This window comes from Lonchura striata, chromosome 1 (assembly GCF_046129695.1).
Source record: "Lonchura striata isolate bLonStr1 chromosome 1, bLonStr1.mat, whole genome shotgun sequence".
Taxonomy (NCBI): domain Eukaryota; kingdom Metazoa; phylum Chordata; class Aves; order Passeriformes; family Estrildidae; genus Lonchura; species Lonchura striata.
The window spans coordinates 111,965,255-111,988,316 of record NC_134603.1 but is presented as its reverse complement, the minus strand read 5'-3'; the positions used below and the strand labels follow the sequence as shown (position 1 = coordinate 111,988,316).

The 23,062-nt window shown below is 42.3% G+C and overlaps 1 long non-coding RNA gene across 1 annotated transcript; it reads right to left on the bottom strand.

The window, feature by feature from the left end:
• Positions 1–1,017: 1,017 nt before the first annotated feature.
• On the bottom strand, positions 1,018–1,658 carry LOC144248919 (uncharacterized). The gene is made up of 3 exons (XR_013342100.1): positions 1,579–1,658; positions 1,296–1,377; positions 1,018–1,057 (listed from the first exon to the last, which is right to left on the bottom strand). It is a non-coding gene; the product is annotated as an uncharacterized LOC144248919 (long non-coding RNA).
• Positions 1,659–23,062: the final 21,404 nt, after the last annotated feature.

The window sequence follows — 23,062 nt, the reverse complement described above, 5'->3', positions numbered from 1 at the left end:
GGTAAAGAGAGTTCCGGATCAGACCAGCAGGGACTCCCTGTTGCATTCAAATGTTGGCTGTGGAAAAGCAAAGTGAGTGAAGTTTTGTTTTGCTTGACTGAGCTTTACAGTGCCAGTTATTGTTTTGAAAAGTGAAGAGATACCTACTACATCTCCTGGGAAAATGAGCAGCAGCTTGCTTTGGAAGAGACTGCTATTATGGTGAAGTTCTCAGCTTAGCTCTCTATTTTTGGCTTTATGTATTCACGTCCACATGAATTTCCCCTGCAATAACAGCTTTGTGATTAAATGACTAGAATAAATGGTTTCAGAGCATCTGGGAATAAGCAGAACTGTAATTATTCATTTATTGATAGATAGTAAGGTAGATATTGATTTATATAGGATATTAAGTGCTCTGGAGAAGAGGAATGAAATATTATTAGTATTTTAAAAGAGGATATTATTGCCACCTTGTTTTCTACTTTTAAGCACCTGTGGGGAGAATACTACTCTGCTAATGTTAGACCATTTGAACGCATTGAATTATTTAGGGATTTTAAGTATAGGTTGATGCAAAGGTAAAAGCCTGTCTGTGATAAGTTAAATTTGTTAAAAAAACAATGTCTTCTTCCTTATGGTCCTTTATTGTTAGTCACCTGTGGTTCTTGCCTAAAGCAAATACAGCCAAGCAGAGAGTTCAATTAAGAAACCTATCTGTCTGCCTGCCCATATATCTGTTTGTCTCTTTCTCTTCCACTGCATGGATGATATTACAACTGCTAGACGTTATATTTTTGTAATCTTTATTTCAAACTAGGCTCTCATAAGCATCGCATTTCGGGCGAAATATGCCATTATCACTGTTACAGTGAAGCACTAGCTTTATAAAGGGAAGGATGAGAAAATTCACTTAATACGTGAGTGAGTTCCTGTGGAGCAGAAGCAATGAAGCCCAGGAAGGGACTCAGCCATGTGGGTTTCTGATGCCACAGAATAGCAGCCGAGCTCTTGTAGTCAGTCCTGCAGAGGATAAGCGAAGCTTCCGTCTCTACTTAGTCCTGTATTTTCACAAAACCTGTAGGGATGAGATATTTCTGAAAACTCACCTCTCTGTCAATGTGCCTGAAAACAAAGGGCTTAGAGAGTTACCAGGGAAGACTCACAGATGGGCACTCAGGCAGGCTATGTGAGCCTAATTTGTGAAGAAAAGCACCCTAAAAGTGGATCCATAGTCCTTGAGCCCTGTGTGCAAGAGCAATTGTAGTACACTCTAGAGGAGAAGGAAGAGGAGGGCTGCCATGGCATGCACTTACCCCATCCCATTCCCAAAGTGCAGCAGCATATTTCCTGGTGTGTGGGAAGGTGCCTCTGGCCTCCCCAAGGACATCCTGTAACCTACAGGAGAGGCAAAATCGTGGATCTCCAGCCTGTCTTCTCCGCATTACGCTGTCCCCTCTGCTCATTCAATGGCCTCAATAAACCCTTCCTCATCCACCTCCATGTCTTCCCCTCCAGAGTGCTACCAGTAATTTCCAAATTAATGGTAATTCCTTCTGGTAGAGGTTTTTCCCCTTTAGTTCCTATTTTAAGAGTTACCATATTTTCCCCAGATCTTCCATGGAGAAGCAGCAGTTCACCACAGAGCTTGCTTTGTTGGCAACCTTTTGCTATGTTTTATCTCATTTGTGGCTGCAAAACAAAATGCTTCTCATACTTGTCCTCTGGTGATGAGTATGTTTCAAATGCATCACTGACGCACTAGGATTTGTAAAGGGACACATTTCTCTCCTCATGACATATTAGCATTGGCAAACAGGGGCGGTCACTGCCCACCAATATGAGTGTGCCAAAACTCTCCTCTTGCACAGCATTAATGTTCAGTAAGGCCTTCTTTTCATCTCTTTTAGCTTTCTCTTCAGCCTTCCAATTGGAGCTGTTCAAACACCCTTTTTTTTTTTCCCCTCCGGAAAATTGGCTATCATATACATGCAAGTCTCAAAACCCCCAAATTTTTGCCTCTTATAGGCAATATTCACCATTTCTCAAGGGGGAAAGAGAATGTAGGGGCCAGAGAAAGATGAAGTGAGTGCCTCCCAGTTTGAACTAAGTATGTATGCACAGCATAAATAACTTTAAGCTCTTAAGGGTCTTAGGGTTTAAAGGTCTGATCTGTGCTTCTATTCCCACCAGTGCTGTCACATGAGTGCTGACAGATCTGAGGACAAACTCTGCTGCTCAGATTGAGGATTGGTGTATTTTCATTTAGGCCAACCCACCCAACCACCAGGCTCACGGGCTAAGTTTTTCTGTGCCAGGCCAGTTGTAGTAAACAACGTGGACCATACAAATGCCAGACAAAAACCATCTGCTCAGACCTCTTCCATGAATATGCTTTGTTTTGAGACCATCAGCTATGCCTCTCTGTCCTTGAACTGAAGTAGGAGAATCATGACTGTAAGCCATTCTAAGTTACCAAGCCTAAGTACATGGGAAGCATTCAGCGCTTTGGACTGTTTTAAATAATTCTGCCTAACCCCATACCCTTGGGGACTATCTAAGTGAGAAATCTCCTTTACATCCCATGTGTGAAATGATGGGGTAGTTTTGCCTGAGCTAAATAGCGTCCAGCTGCAGTGAGCTGAGAGGAGCAAAGCCTCACAGCACTTTAAGCCACCTCCCACAGGTATGTGGTTTAAATTGGGATAAAGTGGCTGCTGGAGGTCTCTCTCTCTTTGTTGAGGGAGCTTAGGTGATTTCTTCAAGCCTCTATTTCTTTGGCTAAAAATTGCATCACACAGCTGGGAAGCCATACCCGGTCTTGCACAGGAATTCAGGCCCTAAATATTGAATGATCAAATACTCAAGAGAATATGACTCTGAGCAGCTCATGAAGAAAACATGAATCCATGGATATTCATCAAAACTGTGAAACTGGCAACTACAAACCAAGGAATTCAAGGCAATCTTGCGTCAATCATAGATCAGTTGTAACTGAGTTGTAGGGCTCCAACAAAGCAGAAATGTTCTTGCTCATTCAAACTCCTATGTACAACCTTAATGTTTTTGCAACTGATTCAGAGACAGCCATAAACATCATCAGTTTCCCTAGTGTGTTAGCATAAATTAGGATATTTTAGCCTAGATGACTCCTAAAAATTGTCAGAATAAGATTTTGCTACATTTTATCTCAAGATCTGGAAATTTTGGCAAAAATTGAAAAGAAACTGCAGTGAAATACTCTTTCTAGCAATAAAGAGTGAAATAATTTTGGAATTGCTTGCAAAATGCTCTTGGTGCTGCTTATCCTTTCAGAAGTAGTTTTCCATAGGCACTTCCATGGAAGTAATTTTATATCAAAACTCATAGTCCTATGGATTTTTCTTCCAAATTAGTTCAGATAAATATAAAAATATTTTGAGTCACTGTGTAATATTTGATGTGTAATCTCTCTGTCTACCTGGAAACATGAATAGCTTCTGCATCTACACTCTGCTCTCTGTATGTTTCTGTGCAAACTTCTCCATCTTGATCTTCCTTTTTGTTTGCAAGTCAGGATATCGATACTTTCCACTTTTTCTTTTCACTTGCTTTAAAGATATGCAAGCAGAAGAGCAATCAGCAGCTCCCTTTAGTATAGCTGATTCAAGTTTCTGATCCAAGTTCATTAATAAAAAAAGATTGGTGATTATTTCAGATGAGTGCCTGACAAATCTTGTGTGCGCTACTTTTGAATGTAATGTAAGAATACATTTTTAACATCTTGTTTCTTAAAGTTGCAAATAAAGTTCACTTCCTCCTCTTCCCAAAATGTTTTAGAATATACTTTTCTTTACATAGGCTTTCCCGTTTTTTCCTCTATCTTACATTCCCATGACCTAAATACTCTCCAGAAAGACATTATGTCTAAGGTCAGCTAGGCAGGAAAAAGAAACCCTGAGAACAGCCACAGAAGCTGCCTTTACACTCACCACTTCTTCCAGCAGCACTGGTTAAGTTTAGCAGCAATCTATTATTAAAGAGACCAGGACACTTCAGTCTGGAGAGAGATGTCTGGGGCCAAGCTGGACTACAGCAGTGTGCTGCTATGAAGGCACAAATGTCTGGAGAAGGTATAAACAGAAGGATTATTTACTATTTTTGACAGTGCAAATGGGATACCCAGTGAATTAAGGAGTGGATTTAAAACAAATTGAAAGAAATCACCAGCAGAGCCTTACACTGGGAACTCATTGCCACAGGATATTTAGATGGCAAAGCTATAAACAGGTTTGACAGTTTATTGCATAAATTTGAGAGGGTAAGATTGATTAAACATGATAAACAGAAATGAAACTATTTTTGTCAGAGAGGAGATGAACAAAGAAAGGGTATTTACTATTTCCCAGTATTTTATTCTGTATCCAAAACTCAGGGTGGGTTTGTTTTGGGGTGACCAGGCAGCAAATTTTTAAAAAACACACACAATTAAACCATGAAGCTGGCTGCTAGAGGATGCCATGAAGGCCAAAATCAAAATGTAATCAAAAAGTGCTTGGACCAATTGAGATCAGAGAAGATTCTTGAGGGATGTTAAATGCAACAATACAAAGACATACTTGAGTTCAGCTTGTCAGAGGCTGAAAGCCTATGGCAGAAGAAGGATGAATCTGAATTTGCCCTTTTTCTTGTACATTTCCTGAAGCATCTGCTCTCACTGGCTGCCAGAGACAGTTTTCTGGGTGATTTAGTCTGACCCCTCTGGATGTTTTGCAGGTTTGTATCCAAATGATCAGTAGTGAAGCGGCACTTGGATTGTGCTCAAAACAAAAGTGACGCCGAAAGGCATGGAAGCAGCAGAGGTAGTTGACAATCCTCCCGCAGCCACGGCTTGGTTGCGGGCTCAGAGCCATGACAGCACATCCCTGAGCGAGTGTTATAAACCTAATGGACCTGGTCACTTAACGCTGCAAAAATCTAAGTTTACCTAGTTTTGTTTGCTTGTTTACTCTTTAACCAAAAGTTCTGGCAGCAAGAATTACACAAATGTGAGGGGTGTTACAGCTGGGTTAAGCCTTTGTGAGAAAGACAGTCTAGAGGCATCTTTCATTTAACACAGCTGTGAGAGGCATTAAGCATGTGTCACCTCCCCCTCTCCAGATCTCTACAAAAGGCAGCCCGGGTGTTTTTTAGGGATTTGTCTGCTCTGCACAGCAGTGCCTCGGCCGTGTGTTGTTTCAGGGGTGTGGAGAACATGCTTGTTGCTGTAGGGGGAAAAAAAAAGCTAAAGGTGTAGAGGGAATAACAGAGTGAAAAACAAAAAGCAGAAGAAAGTTTGAGCAGAGTCTGATGGTTTTGGCAGAATATTGGCATCAGTTTTGGGTGGAGGTTGTGACAAAAGGAGGTTGAGAAAATAATATTTTTTGGCTGTTATTTTGGCTCCTCCTGTGCTTAAAGAAGCAGGGCTTTGTACAGCCTTCCAAATAAACACAACTGCAGCAGAGATACCTGATTGCATCACCCATCTTTCCTCCTAACTGGAATAAGCTAGAAGAGTTTGAATTTTCATTAACCACTCAGCCTAGAGGGATAATAAGTCATTTTACAGAAACCAGAGAGACAGGCAGGATGGCCTGATTCTGTTTGCAGTGTGATGCAGAGCGTTTCCACTGATCATGAAGAGGTTTGCCTTCTTGTTTTTGTGGTGCCTGAGTTTCCAGTGGTGAAAGAGAGATATTTGGGATGGCACCAAGCTGCACCAAGAAATAATCCCTGGGTTGGAAACGGGCTTTGTGAAACAGCATCCATGCATTTTTCTAGAGGACCCTCATGAGGCAAATCAGCCTCAAGTCGTTTTTAGTGTGGCAGGCAAAGTCTTAATTCATGTTATTTTAGGAACAGTTCTGTCCCCAGATCACCCAATTTTTGTGCTCCTGAGTCTGCAGAACAGCTGTGTAGGTTCTGTCTAGTAATGGTGGATAAGAGTGGGGATGAGAGTGGTTACCCAGCACAGAAAAGCAAATCTGCATATATCCAGGAGCATCTCACAGACATTATAGAAGGGGTGAATAGAAGAGGTACCCCTGAAAAGGAGCAGCTCAGGAGCTCTGCCATGTGAGTAATTTTATTCCTGCAAACAGAAAAGGGAAAAAATCCCTACTCAGCTTTGTAGCTGAAACAGAGTAACTGGCTCTCCCTACTTCTTGGCTTTTCTTTTTTTTTTCCCCTTCTAGTACATAATGTGAAAGCATGTTAGGCCCAGAGCTCAGATGTGGGAGTCTGCGAGAGAATGGCAGCTCCAAGATAGTAAGTGGAGGTGACAAGTTCCCAGTAATATTAAACATTAACACTGAATATTTTGTTGGTATTTAACTCCATGATGTTTCATGTTACTGAGCAGAATCAGAACATCCCCTCTCACCCCCACTGTTTTGTTCCTTCTCTGCTCTGTACATTCAGAAGGCAGGAATGTGAGATGCCAGCTCCTTCAGGATTGAAATGGCTTTATATAAACCAACAGAGAGGGCAAGTTTATGAAGTGGAGACAGGATCTAATTCTGTACTCAGGTGAGATTGACTTGAAGATGAGGAGTACTTTGTGTACGAGCTGGGCATGCTTATGTATGTATATATATATATGTATGAAGCTGAACACAAGAGAAATCCTGCTCATTTAGAAATCAGATGGTGGCAAGCAGCTGAGGGGGAGAGCCTGAATTTTAAAGTGATCTTTTAAAATGTTTATGTATATTTTGTTGCAGCTGGAAATGTCTGTTTGTACCTCAGGGAGGTTCCTGAACTTCCCATGCTGGGGACCAGCTGGCCCAGAGGAGCAAATTTATTTCTGCCGCATGACAGGAGGAATTTTATCAGGGAAGCAGCTGCCCCAAAGCACCCACTGCTCTCTATCTCTGCAATTTGAGTGAATGCAGGGTCCAGATCTGCTCCTCACATCCATCTGGATGCCCCTTGCCCTCAGCAGCCCCCAGCGTGAGTCCTGGCACACAGCAGTCACCAATCCTGCCCTAGCTTTCAGGACCTGCTTAGCATGCAATTTGGATTGACTGATTCATTTTGGGAATACCTGTTACAGCAGTGGAATTGTTGCCCTGACTGGGAGCCAGCTTAACCCACTGAGAGAAGAGTTTTCCATCAGCAGCCCTGGCATGGGACGAGGGTGTGGTGGGAGGGCTGGGACCGTGGTACAGGAGCACATCCTGCATCCTGTCACATGTGCCCTCTTCTGCTGCGAGCATGCCCTGCTGCATGGGGAGAGCAACACTCCCCTCATGTATCAGAAATATAAACAAGGGTATACTTACCAACACTGCTGCTTCCAAAAGACCAAGCTGTGCTATTTCTACAGGAGGGATGTCCTGGAGGACCAGCTCTGCTGCTGGTGTGGGCTGATGTGCTTCTGCTGAGCTCATTTGCTTTTGCCTAATAGCATCTGAAGAGCTGGTTGCTTTTCAGGTGTTGAGAATACAAATTTTCATGCAAATACACACACCCCAGCAGATGTCCACAAACAGATCCCCAAACAGCAAGAGGAAAATCAGGATGGCCTGGGGAGAATGGTAGTGCTTGCTCACCCAAATGTTCCTGAAGTCCCCTTCCTCATCCATTCCCTGATACTGCCAGAAGCTACCCTACCTTCTGTTCACAAACATTTTTTCCTCCAGAATCTGCCACCTGCTGATCCCAAGCTTTTATATGAGATGCAAGGTGTCCATACTGGTGGCCTGTGCTCAGCCTGTTGGGGTCAGGAGCATGAGAGCCACGTACCAGAGCAAGCTCCAGTTTGATGGATGAGGCTGACTTCTGTTGGACTTTGCAGCACAGGTAAAAAGGAATGCACCAGGGCTTACATCAACCTTCAAGTAAACTGTTTTCTGAATGTCCACCTCAAAAAGTCAGCTCATGTCCACCTCGTAGGATTCTGTGCTGCAATATGCTTCTCCAGAACTTTGTGTTCCCTGCCTTTAAGCAAGGGGCATAATGAAAGACCCCCAGGGGATCAGGCTACGTAAGAGGAATGCTCCTGCTGTCCCTGAGACAAATGGGCAGAGGGTGGGGTGAGGGAAGGGAGAAGGAACCAGCTGACACATTGTGCTGTGCAAGATGTGCATATTCGTTGTAAACAAAGAATGGCAGGGCCTGAATTTCCATCGCCTCTACCCTGGCAATGGTGAAGCTCTTAAGCTTGGTAGACATATCCTGCCACCCCAGGTGAGTGTTACTGCAATCAGGATGCAGCCTGCAGCAAATCATATCCTCTCCAACTTGCCTTCTGTGGTCTCTAGTTCACCTTTCAATTTACACTGTAAATCAAGATTAACCCCATTAAGGCAATGGGCACATACAAGCATAAAAGCAGTGTAAGTGGAAGGTGAATTGGATCCAGTGGTGTTATGAGGATGTTATCTGATTATTTACTATGCTGTTAAGTAACAAGTGCTATCCATGGCAATACCAAACAGCAATGGGGTGCTGGTGAGATGCACAGCAATTTACTGTTATTATTTGTACACTCTACATTTTAGAAGAACAATTTAGCCTCTTTTTTTAAAGTTGCCATGTTGGTGCTCTCTCTTGAATACAAAAGATTCCCATTCTCTTCTCACAGATTTTTCTTGTCTTCTAGCTGCTTTTGGGGGATAAGATCTCTGTTCTGAGGGTGAGCAAACTTTCTGAGAACCACAAGCAGGAAACCAGTTAGGCCTTGAAAGAGTGTTAAGAAGTGGTGATGCCAGTAGATTGCCTGTGTCACACTGAGGACAACAGATACCTTTCCTGGCATATTTTTGTTGCAGAGCAGCATTCAGATTCTGTGGTGGCCACAGCCTGATTAAAAAGATGGTAAAGATGCAAGGACACAATAAATGGGGATTTACATATTTACATCTCGGGTTTCCTTCTTCACACTTACCTGCACCTCTGTGTCTTGCTATGCCTGTAGCAGCACATGTTGATTCACTGGTGGGCAGGGGAGAGGATGTCCCAGACAATGAGAAGCAGAACCAGCCCATCTCCAAAGTGCTTGTGGGGTGACCCCACAGTGTGGCAACAGGACAGCTGTGAAAGGGTCAGCCACCATCCTCATCGGCTGCAGGGTAAAAGTGCTGGCAGGGACAGAGGATCTGGCCCTGGGAATGAGGTCAGAGCACTGCAGAGACTCAGGACTTTCCACACGGGACACAACTGTAAGTAAATGACAGTGGTTAACCTGGCAGTGGTTTGTGTGCCCATTAAAATGAAACCCTTTCTAAAAGCATACCCTTTGTTTTTTATCTAGCAGTTTGGAGGGAAACCTCTGAAATATCAGTACTGGCTCCCTGAAGAAGTCAACCACATTGCTGCTGGGCATTCCCTTCCCGGACACCCCTGCTGCTGCCCTGCTATGTGCTAAGGTGGAGAGAGGAACTGGTTTTGGTCAAAACTTAACCACAGATAACCACAATGATTAGTTTCCAGTTGCATCAGTACCCTGCATAGAAGGACTGATGCTAGCTGCCCCAGTGCCTGGAGCAGAGCTGTGCTGCTCCTTGCCCCTTGGTGCCTGCATTTTGCAAGTGAAATGTTTTCCTCTGGATGCCATGGACCATCACATCTCCCTGAGACTGACTCTCATAGAGAGCGTAAGGTCAAATTCATGCAGTTTTCCTGTATCTTCACTGCCTTCCTGTATGTTTGTTTACAGAGAGGCTCGTTGTATTAGTGTTTGTCCTCTGAAAACAAGAGAGAAGTGATGGCACAGGCCACCGTGTTGCCACTCGTGCTCTGTCTCCTCATACTCATTGCATGAAGCTAACTGGGTCATTTGCTTTTGGTAGCAAGGTTGTTTTTCTTCCCCCTCAAGTAAAACTGGCTTTTATGTAAATAATTTTTGGACCAGCTGCACTGAACTAATTATCTGGGTCATTCAAATTTCTGCTTCTAGAAGTAATTATGGCCTTTGGGAGTATACTGTATAATACCGATTTATGATTGGAGACTGAGAGTCTTCCTTATCTGCATGAATACTATAAAGCAAAGTTAGCAAATCTTCCTTACATCCTCAGGGCCGCAGAGCGCTCCTCTTCGGTGCACAGAACTCCCATTCGGTCTAATAAGCATCCCCCTTCTCCCCTTCCTCCACACGCACGTACTGAGCACTCTCGGGCTGGATATAATCAGCAGGCTCTGCTCTGCCATTTGGGACAGCGCTCCAGCATCCAGCTCCTTTTTTCTGCCTGAAGCTTTATACCCCATTACCTCTTAACTGGGGCATCAGAGAAAAACAAGGAGGAAACTTTACAGAGAGGGCAGGGATAATGTGAAGGGATGAGTAATTGGGAAGACTGGGTTCGCTCACATCCGCTGAGGGAGGAATGAGTTTACACAAAGACACAGGTGTCCTAGATTCTGTTTGCTCTGAGACTGCAGGTCTGTAAGCTGCCTTACCTGTGCAGGAGGGCTGTCCTGCACCGCTGGCAAAAAGGGGACTTCAGTAGGACGAGGAGAGTGAGAGCAGAGAGCAGCTCAGACCACATCTCATCTTGAAGGGGCTCAGGGCCATGTTCTGCCCCAGAGGAGGAGAGCAGCCTGGAGCAGCCTGGCAGTGCTGCATAATGAGGAGCAGAGTGCTGCTGTACAGCCACCGCTGATTTCTCTATCCCACAGCTAACTCCCACACTGAGGAAAGCTCATTTAGCTCTGATCCTCAGGCTCTCACTAAGAACAGGGACCAAAGGGCCAAAAGCTCAGAGCTAAAATAAAGCTGTCTAACACCAGGCCAGAAGAGGACATTAGCCTAAAGATATAGTCAAAATCAATTCACAGATTGGGCAGAAAGTGAGTCAATATCATCAGCTTTATATTTTTTAAAATATTAATTATATGATTCATACCAAATATGTAGTGCATATTCATACAAAAACAGTGGTAGTATAGCATATTTTTATGTCACTAGACATAAAGGCAAAAATAAGCAGAGACTCAGAGTACCTCAAGGATTTTGAGCTCATCTTCAGTTTATACCTGCATTTCTCAGCAGCCTCTGTCTTGACACAGACATCCTAACTATCCTTTATTCTTTACTTTTTTCCAACTACTTCATCCCTGCTAACTATATCCAGTGGAAACAAACTATAAGGTAGGAAAAAGTACCAAACTGCTGCCATCCCAGGGCTCAAATTTTTGTGTGTTGCAGCCTACTGTAGTCTGTGTCCAGCTTCATTCTCTTGGTGGAAGTATCTGCTCACTCTCCTGTGCTTCTTCTGAGCCCAGAGCCACAGGGTCCTGGGTCCACAGATAAGTGCTCTCAGATGTTTCTACAGTAATTATAACAGCAAGCAATAATGGTTCACAACTCAGAAAAATCACTGTAGTTAGCTGTTGCATTTACATGCCACAAACATTAAAATTGAAAAGAAATGAAAATCCGTTGTAAGATAATCAGAAATTGATGACATTTTTAAACAAAAATTTTCTTTTTCTAGCAGGCCACAATTAGACAGGATGGAAAAATTTAGTTTTTTCAGTTTGAAAGTTACAGGTTGCACTTACTGACTGAGATGTCCTAAACTTTTCGGTCTTGCAAAAGTAACCACATTTTAAAAATCCAACATCTGACTACTTGGGAAGCAGCTTTTTTAATTTCTAATTCAAAACTATTTTTTTGTTTAGAATCTTCCCCTTTATGTGCAGCTAAGCAAGTTTTAAAACTCTTGATAATGTTTTGAACAAAAGTAAAACCACAGTGTCAATCAAGTAAGAAAACCCCCCATCTGATCCAAACTGAATGTAGGTGTTTTTTTGACTCACCAGAAAATGCTGATTTTTTTTTTTTCCTTTTCAGCATGATTGAAACCAGCTCCTCTCTTGCTTTCTCCTGATTTTTTGGGATTGGCAGTAAGCCAAAACCTCATTTGCCTAGCTGTAGAAGGCATCGTTACTCATCAGCATGGTTAGATGGGGAATAGCTGAAAAGTTGGGTGCTCCAGAGATCAGTATTAGACCTGAACTTATTTAACATTCTCACTAATGATCTGAGATCATATGCGTACTCTTATATTATTTGTATTCATTGACATCACTCAGATTCAGAAGGGTTGTGAACCCCAGTGGGGAGAATGGGAGATTGAATAAATGGACAGAAGATTAATATCCTTTCAAATTGATCCAATTAAGGATGTTCATTTCAAAAAATGCTAGTTAATAGAGCTGAAGAAAATAGCCCCAAATGCAGATGTTAGCTAAAAAAACCCACTCAGCGATGGTGCTTAAAAAATATTGGATACTGAGTGGCCACAGACTGGAAAGGAGCCTGGACTGAAATGTAATGGCAAAATGCATCTCACCTATTTGTGCTGAACAATTACTACAATTTCAAAAATCAGACAGACTCATGGGTAAAGGTCCACCAAATGTTTTAATTTTCAAAGTTCCTGACACAATCACCAGATCAGGAGGTGTCTACAGACTGCCAGATACCATCAGGAAAAGCTCTTATTTTTTTATTTACCCTTTCTATGTGCTACTTCAATTCATTTGGTGTGAGCCATTGTTAGGAACACTCTCATAAGACCCTTCTGGTTTAGTCCAATAGGACTGTTTTTATCTCCCTATGAACATCCCTGTTTCCTGCAAGGTGAGGGTTCATCCTCAATAGGGGATCAGTAAAATCATGCTCAGATGGGCAGCCCAAACCAAGAGAGAATCAGGACCAGAGATGGTGGAATCCCATGAATGAAGTAACCTGTGACCAGTAGCAGAACAAACTGCAAAAGAAAATTTTTAACACTGGGAGTAGCCAGGTCTGGAGGAAGACACCCTGTCATTACATGTTCAGACCATTTCTGGAATCCCGTAAAAGTGTAAGTGATATTTGCTTTTGGCTGCTTTACTAGAAAAGCAACATCTATAGCAAGCAACCAGCAAATGGATTTAGTAGGTCTTCTCCATATTTAACCTCTCCAGCAGTTGTCTTCTACCTTTGATCTTGCTCAAAATCAATGAGCTCACCTAATCAATGAAGAACAGTGCACATAGATTGAAGGCAGCCCTATGTGATTCTTTGAAGCTACCAAATGTCAACTGAAACATCGTAAAAACTTTTCCGAGAGTATTTATTGGCTCATCATTTATAATGAGACTGGTACAGAGAGTCAAAGACACAGATCATAATGTGTTTGGAGCACAGATCATAATGTGTTTGGAGCACTCATGTAAGTCCTGCAGAAGGGCGTGAGTCAGTATTTCTTATGGGTACATAATTGATAGCTGAGAACAAGGATCAATTTTCCAGTGAGCATGGGAGGAGCGCTCGCTCACCTTTTCATAGTTTTCATGCCTCCAGGATCACTTCAGCTTTAAACAATAATCTGATGAGGACTTTTTCTTCACTTGTATTTTTTAATTCTTATTCTTTCAATTCCAAATATCCTCTTCTTTCCTTCTCTGTCATTTAAACCAAACCAAAACCTTTTCATCTCAAACTAGTTGCCTCAATTTTTCCCCTGAGCTGTGACCACTGAATGGCCTTGTGTGCCTCTGATGTGACCACCCCTCCATCTCCTTCCCAGAAGCTAAGGGCAATGTCACTGTGAGTACTGCCTGTCAGGAGATTCCGTAGGAGATGTCCCTAAACCAGTGCCAAAGTCCCCACTCAGTGGCAGGGCAGATACCCCCGGGGTGACAGGCTGCACGTTGTGCGCTCTGCAGGGCACAGACACTGCTCCCTCCCAGCGCAGCCAGGGTTTGCTGGGGCAGGTAAACAGAAACAAAGAAGAAAATTATCCACTGAAGAGATGAGAACATATTCTTATCCTGAATCATCACACTGTTTTGCACTTGCCCATTTTGTGTGGAGTTGTGATTTTCTTTTATGGCTGGGTCTAACCCAACACTACTGGGATGCCCTTAAGATGCCAAGCCCCATTACAGGTTAGTAGCTTCAAGCCAACGTTACTATAAATATGATACAATGTGCCTCATGTATAGGGCACAGGAAGGGCCAGAGAGGGTACATCACTTCAGGCAGTTTGATCTAAACAGAGAGGGTTCTTACAGGCTACAACATGCACAACTGGGGAGACTCGGCAGCAATCACCTGATTTATACATCACTGGCTTTTCCCACCAGCCTGTCCTCCTGCATTTGGCCCTTTCCATAAATCTAAGAGTGAGCCATGCCCCAGAAAATGTAATCAGCCCTATCTGAGTAAGAAACTTGTTCTACTGTAGCACAAATTCAGCAGAAGGAAGAGTGCGTGGGGGTCTGGACTGGCACGCAGTGACGAGACTCTTTGAACAGCAATGTCTTCAACCCTGCCCCTTGTGCCTGCCCTCGTGCCTGTATCACTGCCCTGACGCAGTTAACACCAGTCCCACTGCTGCTCTCACTCTCTCATCTCCACAAACTCACCCTCCTCAGGAGTTTGCTCTCATGTGCTAGGGCTGAACTTGGGTGCTGCGATGCAGACACAGGAGCTGATGTGCAGATGCTGTTGTGGGGCTGGTACCTCCTCACAGAGGGCTGGGGACAGCAAAGGGCTGAGACATCCCGCACTCCTGCATCAGGACCTGCTAAAGCCTGTGCACCAAAGTCCTGAAGTGCTTTACTTCAGGGAAATCCTTCTGTCTTTTTCCACTGCAGACACTGGATTGCACTGCATGTGCAGAAGTTCCACACCTAAAAGTGGGAAGTGTGACAAAGATCTGTAAGGATAGAAAGGAGAGTTTTGCTTCCCCATGTGCTGTGTCCGCCACTCCATTTTCTGTTCTGCAATAAACACTGGGGACAGTTTCCAAATTGCAGGAGATCCTGAGACTGCTTGCAACTAGCAGTAAGTCTTTATCATGACTAACGTTTCATAAATCTTAAGCCTAAAATAAATAGTGTGACAGTCCTGAATATCAGGAATCAGGAGCTGTAGCAGTTTGTTCACAGAAACTGTGTATGTGCATTCCAGAATGTAGTTGGCAAAATCCCTCTATTATTTGTTCTGGCTGCACATTGTTTATACTTCCTGTTTTTGAAAATAGAAATTATTGTCTCAGTGGCTAGATAAAATATTTCTCTTGCAAAAGAAAGCACTGGTTGAAGAGAAGCACTTTAATAATTTTGTTTTATTTCTTTCAGCAAAGGAGAATAGGTGAGATTTCTGGGACCTTTCACATTAATATTTAACGAACTACCTGAGAAAAGGTTTCAACAACAAATGGCTGAAATGGGAGATAATGTGGTGTGATGCACTAAATGCACTTTGGGAGTGAGTTAGTTCATACTCTCTCTTCCACCTGATCATTACAAACCAGGTAGGGCCAGCTCCTAACAGCCTGAGTCTCTGCAGCCAGTATGAGGCATTATTGAAGCCAACCACAAAACAAAACAATTGTCTCAGTCATTGGCCCTCCAGAATTGGAGTAAATTTGGCGACAAGGCTAAGTCCTTATGGAGTGAACTGCAATTAGTCATGGGAGTGAGCACACCAAGGCTGGTGAGATTCTCAGCATGAGTGAGAGGGAGGGAGGGAGGGCTCCTGACCACGGGAGCAGGTGCTGCAGATCCAGGGGGAATGTGTCCTCCTGGGACCCTCACTGCTGCACAGGTACCCCTTCTCTCCAGAATGCTTGGCAGAGGTACTGGGGCAAACTGAAAGCCAGAGCAAGGAGGTGGTGTGAGGTACAAAAGTAATTCTCTGGATCCATTGTTAAATCAGAAATACAGCAGCGTTAAAAGATAATGAGGTTATATAGAGTGAAAATGCAGAGGACTATGTTTATCAGTTTGTACTTTTTTCTACTGTAAGACCCCATTGCATCCTTTGAGGGCAGACAGGGGCAGATGGAAATTCTCCAGTTCCTAAATCTGCCAAGGAAGCAGCTGAGAGAAGTCTCCTATCAGGTTTATTTTCTTATTTTCTGAAATATTCCACACTTCTAGTATGACCTTACTTTATGCACCTAACCAAGGACATAGCCAGGTTACATTCCTTATGCCCAAACTTCCCCTAAGGACACACCTTATCCTCATCATTGCTGTCCATTGCACTGGCACTGACAGCAGGCAGTATGGCTGCTATTGTCACCTATCACAATATCGTGACATATCATCCATCATGATATACCAACCACTTCCTCAGGCAAGCTGAGGCCCCCAGAACTCCATGTTTTCACCGAGATCCACACACGGCAGCTGGCATCAGAATGGCAGAATGCCACCAATATTGACAAAATTTTGTTGCTGCTGCTGTAAATTAGAAGCCTGAAGCATTTAAAGGCTGTCTGAGAGCAAACAGCATAAGTTTGCACCAAATCACAAGTGTAACTCATCAGTGTAATAAGCCAAGAGACACGCATTTATAGAGCAAAGTTTTGCTGCACATAATCCTTGTCTGGTTTCCTGATGTCAGAGGGGAAGGGCACGGACATTCCCATCTGTAGCTTGTGCTCAGATGGAAAGGCAGGGCATGGCAGCTCACCCACAGCAGCCATTGAAAGAGGCTCTTTCACCTGCTGTGCCAGGGGATCTGCTCTGGCCATAAGATCAGCCAAGCTCAAACAGCATCCTCAGCAGATGTGAACTCTCGCCACTACAATGAAGCCAGAGGATGAGGTGGTTTTGCATGAGATGAGAATCCACCTCCTTCCACATTCCAATTTATTACAATGATTTTGGATAAAAACAGAGGGAAATTCCCATAGTCAGAGGGGAAATGTTTTCTTCTCTATCTCTTCCACTGCCAGTGGGCACTAGCAGCTCTCTGACCAGACAGAAAGGCAGTGATTTAAACAAAAAATATGTGTAATAATGAAGTGTTTTTTCAGTGCGCAGATTCTGTTTTCCAGTGCTGACAGAAGAACTGTAGATTGTATATTGGCAGAGCCAAGGACCATCTGCACTGATTTTTGCCAGTAATTTCCCGGTGCTCCTGGCAGAGGAGGAGCTCTGGGGATGTAGTTCATCTTGCAGGGGGACTGTACACCAGATGTCTTCTCCCACGCTTTTCACCAGGTGCTCCAGCTGCACAGAAGTGTTGGGTGAGGAACACCCACAGTCCCTAAAAAGATTGATGAATCTCTATAGACCAAGAGAGAGGAAAAATTTGACATCTGTGCCCTCCTGAGAGGCCAGAGGTGGAAGGCAGCAGTTGCTGTAGATATCAGGTGAAATTGATTTCAAAGGAAGTTCATGGGAAGGTCACAGAGCAAAATCAGCAGTTATTTCCAACACAGAGAGAGATGAAGAGGAGCCAGTATTTCTTTCCTCAGCTTTTTCCCTCTTCACAAATGCAGGAACTAATTTTTTTTCCCCAGGTTATGGTTACAGTAAATCCCCAAGACCAAAACTTTGGAAAAAACTCACTCTGCCTCTTGGGAAATTTCCATGGCAATCATTCCTGTTGGCTGTTGGTTGTGCTGTTGTTTGAAGTGACGTCCACTCTGGTGGCTGTGGAGCAGCCCTCCCTTTCTCCATGTCAGTTCTGATTGCAAAGCCACATCAAGCAAACCAGAAGACCAGCAGCTTCCATGAAAATATTCCCACTGACTTCAAAGGACTTTGGGTCCAGCCTCACACAATGGTCAAACCCTAGACATAACAGAGTAACCAAAGCAACTCCTGCACATGGCTGCAGCTGCAAGCACACATAAAAGACAGTAGAGACACATGGCTAATGCATTTCAACTTGGACTGCACCCCAAAATACTTACCCTCGTGGGTGCAGATGTTGTACCTCCAGATGCACGTGTGTAGAAATATACACACATATATGTATGTCTTGGTGCATTTAAAATAGTCTATTATGTAAATAATGAGATTTATGTCACCAAAATGCAGGTCTAAGGCAGCTATTGTACCTTGTGAAGGACCTTCATAAAAACATTTTCATAGTGGCATTGCTCAGAGAAGCTGGTGGAATGACAATCTGGTGCAGAGACAGCAAGGAATGTCACAACAAGTTGGTGACTCAAAGGTAGTCCCTGCCCATGTGCCAGCAACACAGAAGGCTGTGGAGCCACACCACTGCATGCCAACTGCTGGTGGAGACTCTGTGGTCCAGCTAAGGGGCTGCTTTGGGGCTCTTACCTCAGGATTTGGCTTTAACTCCGTTTAGAGGATATATTCCATGCAGGAAAGCTCCTTACTCTGTGACAGTGAAGGGCATTGCATCCTAAAAATGCTGCTAGCCCCTCTGCAAAAAGCACACATTCATCAGCTACACACAAATCTGTGATTTTGAAAGGTTTAAAAGGAAAGAATTATAGTGAACTGAACTGGGAGATAAATTCATTCTGAGTCTATTATGGCAGTAGCTCCATTGCAGGTTTTATACTAAGAAATCTGGCTTAGCAGTCTGAAGCACCAAAATGAAACAGATTTTTTTTTTTTTTTTTTTTTTTTTTTTAATCTACCAATCGGTTTCTTTTCAGGATAGAAACTTCTCTTTGAGTTTTCAGGGAACTATCAGAGGGCGTTTTGGTCACTGGGAAGCAGAAAAAGAGCAAATGTTTTATACCAGCCACTCTTTCTCACTCTGATGCAAAACCATGGTATACTCAAAGCACTTGTCTGGGATACAGCCATGCTTCAGGAAACTTTATGCAGAGATGTTCTGTTTGGGGAAAAATATGAGGTTGAGGTTTAGGTCTGCATCCATAGTGAATAAGATATGATCATAGCATTTTTGTATATTCTAGAATTTATGAAGAAAGGGAAAAAGAAGACAGTAAATGTGATGTGCAAAGAATAGGGCATGTTAAATGTTTTAATGAATGCTTCTTTTTCATTGTAGTGCACTGTTCCTACCAATATTGTTGCAAAGCAGTTTCTCTTTCCCTGATTTGTTGTTAAAGGTATCAGTTTCGTCCATTTCTTACACATCATTTGAAGTTGAAATCTTCCATCCTGTGTCTACCAAGTTCGGCTGCTTTTGTTTGTTTTTAAGTATTGGAAAAATTACTTGAGCTTTCACATTTGACATAGGATGACTGAACATTGTTCTTACTGGCTGGCAACAGCTCCTCATAACAGTGACTTGTGTCTCAGGAAACAGGGAGTGCTGACAGATATCTCCACTAATGTGTTTAAACTGTAGTACAGAAAATTGGTCTCTTCAAATACATCAGCGGATAGGGGGTCTCAAAGAAATAGCTTGGGGAAAAGGGACTTTTAGTATGATTTTGGACAAGATTATTTTCCTAGTCTGTTTTCCTAGGAGAGGTGCCAAATACCAATGCAGCCATGAAGTTCAGACCAGAAGTCAGGATACAGCTCTTCCCAGCTGGTAAAACTTGCTGTGTGAACCTGGCAAAGTCAATTAAACTACCCAATAATTTTTTGTCTGTAAAAATGCAGATGCTTTTAAAAATGACTGATTGAGCCAAAGTCCAGGCACATTCAAGGAAAGACAACTGTTGGCTGAAAGATCAGGCTTGTAAGTCTCACGGGTGTGGCGAGACATGATTCAATGGCATTTGCAAATATCTCTGAGGTTCTCAAATGTAGGATGATCTGAGCAGGTAAAGAATTCCAGTGACAACTTCTAATGAATGCATACCTATTAATTCTATCCCCTCCCCTCCCTTTTTCATGTCAAAGTAGCAATAAGAATGAGATTTAAAGTATTTATTGAGTGGTTGAGAAAGCCAACCTTTGACTCTGTGCCTTAGAGCAGTGCCTGGGGCAGGCAGTAATTGTGCAGAAAGGCACTGATAGCATGTCTTCTTATTGCTTAAGAAAAGTGCTTTTCCAATTTGCTTTGTTCACTGCGTTGCTGTACCAGACACAAGATTCACAGCTATAAATACTATGAGCTATATATAAATACATATATATACACAGAGACTGTGACTCAGACACATTACCAGCACACTACAGCCCAAGACAGTACAATTGAAAAAATAAAGAGAAAATGAGATTTCATAGTTTTCAATAAATAGAGCCTGATCCCAAAATCACTTTTGCAGGGCTTGTTCGTATGAGTATTCAAACCTAGTGAGAATAGAGTGGCTCATAAGCGCAGAAATTTGCACCAGACCTGTAAATTGAATTGTATATTCAGTAGGGTTTGGAGTTGCATATCATATTGATTTTTCAAGATAAGAATGGGAACTGAGATTGTAGAAATTGTATTCATATTTTCAGACCTGAAAAGTTTTGTTATTTATTGATTGATGGGAATTTCCCAGTGTGCAGTGATTGCCTTTGTGCTACAGACTCACTCAACCTGTCTACAGTCCTTCAACTGAGATTGACAAATTTGGTGGGGTTTTCTGCACCTTGAAGAATTCCAGACAATTTGGAAATACTCACCGAATTGACCACAGAAAGATGGATCTCTGTCTCATCCATCATGCTGTGGGGTGGGCTAGTGGAGGCACTTCAAGTTCTTTTGAATCTGCACATGGGGTCGTGTTCTTCCTTTTCCTGGCTTGCTTTAGGTTAATTTCTACAGTTAGGGACTCAATGTACACATTTGTGATTATACATATATATACACTGTCATCTCCTGCTATATAATTTAAACCCACAATATATAATTAAATGGTTTTTACCCCTGTGTCTGACAATAAATGTGAGAATAGCAACAGGAGACAGACATTAAAAGCTATAAATACATTCAAGATAAACCAATTTAATAATATAAATGTATTTCTGAAGCCATACTCCAAATATTGTAGTTAAAGTATCCCATAAAACAGAGTGAGCCACATACACCATTTGACAAAGTTTCTGAAATGCAAGAAGATTTTTACAACTTCTTGTTACAGTACTCCAAACACTACTGTGATCTTAATTTCAGAATAAGCAAATGGAGTTGCTGGTCTTGCCCCTCCAAAGGCTATTTAGGAGAAGCTGAGCTTACTATATAACAAACAACAGGGGTAAAGTCAATCAGTAATGCTTATCTGCTGCCCACTTTGAGAGCCCTCAGATATGTGTTGTCAACTGAAGTTACAAATAGATGTTTCTGAGGAAAAAAATCTGGATTTCAAGTGCAGCAAAGAGGCACAAGTTCTGTTCTCACTGAATAAGGAATGGCTCCATTTACTATACATTACATCAAGACATAAAGATCAATATATTTTTTCTTAGTTTTCCTTAGTGCGGTGTATTGCAAAATTTGGCTTCACTTCTCTCTATTCCAAGTTATGTCTGAATATTTCAGCAACCACAACAAAAGTATATCTTTATTGCTTGTACAGATCTATTTGCAGTACAACTCTGAAAGAGCAAGAGAACTAGGTGACAAATACCAGCTCTTCTTTCTGAGGTGAGGTGGACAAGAAACAGCATAGTGAAGACCCACCCAGCAAAGAATCGTTTTGCCAAAGAGCAAGGAAAATAAGAAAATCCATAACATTTGGTAACCAGTGTCTTGGAGACATCAAAATTAAATTTATGGGGGTTTTTTTAGTATGTTTGGTGACCACATGAAGGCTTCTGACTGGCCTTTCAAGCAGCATGGCCATGGAACCACTACATTGAATATATAGGGTACAGTGCATGGTGATCATCACAGCATTGCCATGCCCTCTCTGACTGATCATGTTATTTCAGTGGCTCATAAGCCATAAGTTCAGAGTCTGAAAGGGCCAAATTGTAGCATTCAGGCTGTGCTGACTGCCTGGAATGACTTGCCTTTTCTGAAGATCTCAGAGAGTTTCAGGCTGAGTACAGCCAAGCCTTCATTTCCCAACCCTTTGCTCCCCATGAGAAGTACAACCTAAGAATTTGGCATGACAGACTACTGCCTTTTTCTAATTTATGAGCAGATTTAAGAGCCATAGGCTAAAGATGCTCTAATGGGTGAAAGTCATCATTCAACAGTCTCTTATCATTGAGAACAAAAATCAGACCTTCATTGGTTTTGAACTGAGACTCTAGAACTAGCTACAGCACTCAGGAATTCAATAATATATCAATATTTTAAGTCTGGGTGATACCGAAATAAGTGATACTCTCTTGTTTGATAGATATATTAGAGGAGGTGAATCTTTTCCTATTTCTTCCCACTTTTCTCTGTCTTGACAAATGCATGGCAAGAGAGAATCCATGTTGCTTAGCAACTCCTTAGGATGCAGAAAGAAATCAGTCAATACAATTCTGAATTAAAGCTGCAGTGACCCACAGAAAATTTTTCTAGAGAAAAACAAGAATAGCTAAATATCCTCCATCTTTATCCTGAATTCACATTAGCTCATGAGTCAAACTCTTTAAAACCAAGAATGATGGAGAAAGATATGTCTTTCTGAGGTGGAAGAAGGGGACTTATTTATTGTTGAGGTCTTAAGAGAAGGAACTAATTTTGAATTCTAGCAATTCTGGTTTTTTTAGTTAAGGCTGAGAGTGGATTTTTCCATTTGTGAGCCAGTCATGATTTCAGTCATGGGAGACTCTGGATTAATTCCTCCACTTGTTTGAATTGTCATTGATGACATTGGTATTACATCAATCATCTGAAGTAGCACCAAAACAAAGAAAGACAAGATTATTACTGTACATAAGGTTATGCATCAAGCTGTCAGCAGAGCACTTGCACCAAGGCTTCAACAGCGGAGGTAAAGTACGCTCTCCTCCTTAGTCCATGAGTGAACACACAAGTCACAGAGTCCTCTTTCTGGTACTGGAGGGTTGACTGAGCATTTTCATGATGAGTTTATTCACCAAACAGGACCAGCAATCCTGCAGAAATCAACAAGATGATCAGGGTTTGTGAGCATTCCCATCAATGCTAACAGGTTTCTGAGTATTCAAAACCAGTAATAAATGTGACTTCCTAGAAATCCAAGAGAGATAAATTTAGCTCCTTTACTCACAGTAGTATTTATATACTAATTTATTTTTTTTTATCACTTGACCAGAACTCATCTGAATTTTCAGTAATGCAGGATTTGGTTGAACTGGTCAAATAAAGGAAAGTAAGTACATGAGGAAAGAGTTGTTGTTTTCATTCAACAAATTGCAAAGCACAGGCTGACTTAGCAGCTACTCTTTGGAAATTGCAACATGCAAGAAAAAGTAAGAGCAACAAGTCTCATGATCACTTTTCAGACCATCTATTGCTTTCTGTTGCCAAGAAACAGACAGGAGAGAGCTTTCTCTCTTCTTTTTCTCT